Genomic DNA, 6,000 nt, shown 5'->3' on the forward strand with positions numbered 1-6,000 from the left:
ATAGAAAACTGGTCGAAATTCTTTTATAAATAGAAAACTGGTCGAAATTCTTCTATAAATATTAAACTTGTCGAAAATCTTGCTTAAGTAGGAAACTGGTCGAAATTCTTCTATAAACAGAAAACTGGTCGAAATTCTTCTAGAAATAGAAAACTTGTCAAAAATCTTCCTTAAGTAGAAAACTGGTCGAAATTCTTCTATAAATATAAAACATGTCGAAAATCTTCCTTAAGTAGAAAACTTGTCGAAATTCTTCTATAAACAGAAAACTGGTTGAAATTCTTCTGTAAATAGAGAACTGGTCGAAATTCTTCTATAAATAGAAAACTTGTCGAAAATCTTCCTTAAGTAGAAAACTTGTCGAAATTCTTCTATAAATAGAAAACTGGTCGAAATTTGTCTGTTAATTGAAAAGTGGTCGAAATTCTTCAATAAATAGAAAACTGGTCGAAATTCTTCTATAAATAGAAAACTTGTCGAAAGTCTTCTTTAAATAGAAAACTTGTCGAAAATCTTCTTTAAGTAGAACACTTCTCGATAAGTTCTTAAATAGAAAACTTGTCGAAAATCTTCTACAAATAGAAAACTTGTCAACATTCTTTTAAAAATAGAAAACTGGTCGAAATTGATCTGTTAATTGAACAGTGTTCGAAATTCATCAATAAATAGAAAACTGATCGAAATTCTTCTTTAACTAAAAAACTGGTCAAAGATCTTCTATAAATAGAAAACTTTATAAATAAAAAACTGGTCGAAATTTGTCTTAATTGAAAAGTCGTCGAAATTCTTCAATAAATAAAAAACTGGTCGAAAACCTTCTATAACAGGAAAACTGGTCGAAGTTCTTCTATAGATAGAAAACTTGCAAAAATCTTCTTTAAGTAAAAAACTGGTCGAAATTCTTCAATAAATAGAAAACTGGTCGAAATTCTTCTATAACAGGAAAACTGGTCAAAGTTCTTCTATAAATAGAAAACTTGTCGAAAATCTACTTTAATTAGAAAACCGGTCGAAATTCTTCTATAAATAGAAAAACTTGTCAAAAGTCTTCTTTAAATAGAAAACTTGTGAAAATTCTGTTATAAATAGATAACTTGTCAAAATTTGTCAATTGATTGAAAAGTGGTCGAAATTTTTCAATAAATATAAAACTGGTCGAAATTCTTCTATAACAGGAAAACTGATCAAAGTACTTCTATAAATAGAAAACTTGTCGAAAATATTCTTTAAGTAGTAAACTGCTTGAAATTCTTCAATAAATAGAAAACTGGTCGAAATTCTTCTGTAACTGGATAACTGGTTCTTCTATAAACATAAAACTTATCCAAAATCTTCTATAAATAGAAAACTGATCAAAATTTTTCTATGAATTGAAAACTGGTCGAAATTCTTCTATAACTGGAAAACTGCTCACAGTTCTTCTATAAATAGAAAACTTGTCGAAAATCTTTTCCATGTAGATAACTGGTCGAAATTATTCTATAAATAGAAAACTTGTCGAAAATCTTCTATAAATAGAGAACTATATAGAAAATTCTTCCATAAAAACTGGTCAAAAATTTTCTGCAAATAGAGAACTTATAGAAGATTTCAACTAAAATTTCCTGCGAAAAGAAAATTCATCAAAAGTGACTCCATATAACAGATTTTTAAAAATTTTTCTTTAAATAATAAAATATTTTTAGAAAAATAGTGAGTGGAATTTTAAACGAAATCAAAATAAAATTTTAAAATGTTGAACTCCAGGCTATCAACATATGTTAAAAAGTTTAAAATAAAAAAGAAAATTCGTTTCATATTTTATTAACTCAATATTACAAAAAAATGTGTTTAAACACATTTTCCCGTTAATTTTCTTGGTAAATAAAAATAAAAAACAACATAAACAAAAATAGTAAAAATATAAAAAAATAAATAATAAAAAACAGAAAATATAAAAATAAACATAAACACACATACACAAACTGACTAAAATAAAACTCAGCATGTGTTTGTATATGAATATACCCCTTTGGATAAATGTGGAACGTTTAACGACAGCAATCTCGACAACTGCATCCCAGCTGTTTGATGTTTCTCTAGTCATATTTTTATTAAATTGTAAATCGTCAACAGCGGTAGCAGCAGCGGCAGCAGATATATCAACAACAACAACAGCAAATACATTAAAACCAGCACGTCATGCAAGTAAACAATTAAAACAAACAAATACAATAACAGCAGCAACAACAACAACGTCATCAACAGTATAAACATCGAGCAGCAGCAGCAGCAACTACAGCAGAATCTCTTAATAAGACAAATAAAATTCAACACAGTTCTCTCTATCAAAGCTCATTGTCAACACACAACACACTGCTGCCGTTGTAGATGCCGGTGTTTAACAACAAGACAATCAAAACAATAAAAATATCAGTGAGAAAAAAATTCATAAAATAATTAAAAATTTAATTAAAAAGAAGAAATTTTTTTTTTACAAAATACTTTTGTGTAGTCATACCTGCATTTCTAGCTTTTAGATACGAAAAGAAATACACGAATGCAGTTAATTCTTTGAGAAAAGTGTTTGTGTCAATTCGTTTGTGAGCGAGTGTGTGTTTAATTAAAACGAGTAAACATAAACATACTTACTCTTATCGTATAATTAAAAACAAAAAAAAAAGAGTTAATTAAAAAGTGAACTACATACGCTGTTAAATAAAAGTATAATCTCTACAATAGTGTTAAAGGTAAAAGATATATTTTATTGAAATTAAAAGAATTCGAAAAACCATTTTATCCTAAAAAGCTCCTACCTGTCATTTAGTGTATCTTACATGACCAAAAAATACAACTACTGTCAAAATATCATGATTTTAGGTTTAGCCTTTTAGTCTGTACAATAATCAATCAGTCGTAACACGACTCTTCTACATATAAATATAGATTACGAAGGTCTATAACAGACATTTTCAATATGTTACAAACAAAATTAAAAACTCAACATACCATCCAATTATTTGTATGTTTACTGTTAAATACCAAACAAACACACGCGCTCATTTTTAAACAAATACGAATTTAAAAATGTTTTAAAATTTAATAATTGAAATGTGATAAAAGCTTCTGTGAATATATCAAAAATTGAATAAATTTGAAAACATCTTGATTTTGTAATTGATATTTGTTTGCGAAGTAATTTGTAGAAACAAAATTTACATAATTAAATATACAAAAATTTATAAATTTACATAACGTGACGTGAAATAAAGTAGAGAGAAAAAATAAATGCAATAATTATCAGATTTCATTTGACATATTGAAAGAAAATCAATTAAAAAATTACATATATTTACCCTCATTAGATATATAGACTATAGACCAGACTATAGTCCAGACTATAGATTAGACTATAGTCCAGACTATAGACTAGACTATAGTCCAGACTATAGACTAGACTATAGTCCAGACTATAGACTAGACTATAGTCCAGACTATAGACTAGACTATAGTCCAGACTTTAGACTAGACTATAGTCTAGACTATAGACTAGACTTAGCCAGTATGTAAGCAGACTATAAGTCTATAACCAGACTACAGTTCTGACTATAGTACAGCCTGTAGACTAAACTATAGTCCAGACTATAGACTAGACTAATGTCCAAATTCCAGACAATAGAATAGACTGTAGTCCAGAATATAGAATAGAATAGTCCAGACCACAGACTAGACAAAAAGTCCAGACTATAGACTAGATTTGGGCTATAGACTAGAATATAGTCTAGACTAGACTATAGACTAGACTATAGACTATAGACTATAGACTAGACTATAGACTAGACTATAGACTTAGACTATAGACTAGACTATAGACTAGACTATAGACTAGAGTCTAGTCTATAGTCTAGTCTATAGACTAGTCTATAGACTAGACTATAGACTAGACTATAGACTAGACTATAGACTAGACTATAGACTATAGACTAGACTATAGACTAGGACTATAGACTAGACTATAGACTAGACTATAGACTAGACTATAGACTAGACTATAGACTAGACTATAGACTAGACTATAGACTAGACTATAGACTAGACTATAGACTAGACTATAGACTAGACTATAGACTAGACTATAGACTAGACTATAGACTAGACTATAGACTAGACTATAGACTAGACTATAGAATAGACTATAGAATAGACTATAGACTAGACTATAGACTAGACTATAGACTAGACTATAGACTAGACTATAGACTAGACTATAGACTAGACTATAGACTAGCCTATAGACTAGACTATAGACTAGACTATAGACTAGACTATAGACTAGACTATAGACTACACTATAGACTACACTATAGATTACACTATAGACTAGACTATAGACTAGACTATAGATTACACTATAGACTAGACTATAGACTAGACTATAGACTAGACTATAGACTAGACTATAGACTAGACTATAGACTAGACTATAGACTAGACTATAGACTAGACTATAGAGTAGACTATAGACTAGACTATAGACTAGACTATAGACTAGACTATAGACTAGACTATAGACTAGACTATAGACTAGACTATAGACTAGACTATAGACTAGACTATAGACTAGACTATAGACTAGACTATAGACTAGACTATAGACTAGACTATAGACTAGACTATAGACTAGACTATAGACTAGACTATAGACTAGACTATAGACTAGACTATAGACTAGACTATAGACTAGACTATAGACTAGACTATAGACTAGACTATAGACTAGACTATAGACTAGACTATAGACTAGACTATAGAATAGACTAGACTAGACTATAGACTAGACTATAGACTAGACTATAGACTAGACTATGACTAGACTATAGACTAGACTATAGACTAGACTATAGACTAGACTATAGAATAGACTATAGACTAGACTATAGACTAGACTATAGACTAGACTATAGACTAGACTATAGACTAGCCTATAGACTAGCCTATAGACTAGACTATAGACTAGACTATGACTAGACTATAGACTAGACTATAGACTAGACTATAGACTAGACTATAGACTAGACTATAGACTAGACTATAGACTAGACTATAGACTAAACTATAGACTAGACTATAGACTAGACTATAGACTAGACTATAGAATAGACTATACTAGACTATAGACTAGATAGACTAGACTAGACTAGACTATAGACTAGACTATAGACTAGACTATAGACTAGCCTATAGACTAGACTCTAGACGAACATAGACTAGACTCTAGACTAGACTTAGACTAGACTATAGACTAGACTATAGACTAGACTATAGACTAGACTATAGACTAGACTATAGACTAGACTATAGACTAGACTATAGACTAGACTATAGACTAGACTATAGACTAGACTATATACTAGACTATAGAGACTATAGACTAGACTATAGACTAGACTATAGACTAGACTATAGACTAGACTATAGACTAGACTATAGACTAGACTATGACTAGACTATAGACTAGACTATAGACTAGACTAGACTAGAATATAGACTAGACTATAGACTAGACTATAGACTAGACTATAGACTAGACTATAGACTAGACTATAGACTAGACTATAGACTAGACTATAGACTAGACTATAGACTAGACTATAGACTAGACTATAGACTAGACTATAGACTAGACTATAGACTAGACTATAGACTAGACTATAGACTAGACTATAGACTAGACTATAGACTAGACTATAGACTAGACTATAGACTAGACTATAGACTAGACTATAGACTAGACTATAGACTAGACTACTAGACTATAGACTAGACTAGACTAGACTATAGACTAGACTATAGACTAGACTATAGACTAGACTATAGACTAGACTATAGACTAGACTATAGACTAGACTATAGACTAGACTATAGACTAGACTATAGACTAGACTATAGACTAGACTATAGACTAGACTATAGACTAGACTATAGACTAGACTATAGACTAGACTATAGACTAGACTATAG

At 29.8% G+C, this 6,000-nt stretch overlaps 1 protein-coding gene across 4 annotated transcripts in view; it reads left to right on the forward strand.

The window, feature by feature from the left end:
• The window catches only part of LOC119612666 (lateral signaling target protein 2 homolog), an 85,087-nt gene that overhangs the window by 72,355 nt on the left and 6,732 nt on the right, over positions 1-6,000 (forward strand). For 2 of the 4 annotated variants that reach the window (XM_037968496.1, XM_037968499.1), the window contains exon 2: positions 1,896-2,729. The exons of the other annotated variants lie outside the window; for them this stretch is intronic. The gene's annotated coding sequence lies outside the window, so the exon portion shown is untranslated. The remainder of the gene's footprint in view (positions 1-1,895; positions 2,730-6,000) is intronic. 4 annotated transcript variants of the gene reach the window in all.

The sequence above is a fragment of the Lucilia sericata genome, unplaced genomic scaffold, assembly GCF_015586225.1.
Source record: "Lucilia sericata isolate MDLA Ls3-8-SP2 unplaced genomic scaffold, ASM1558622v1 Contig001791F_arrow, whole genome shotgun sequence".
In the NCBI taxonomy this organism is placed as follows: Eukaryota; Metazoa; Arthropoda; class Insecta; order Diptera; family Calliphoridae; genus Lucilia; species Lucilia sericata.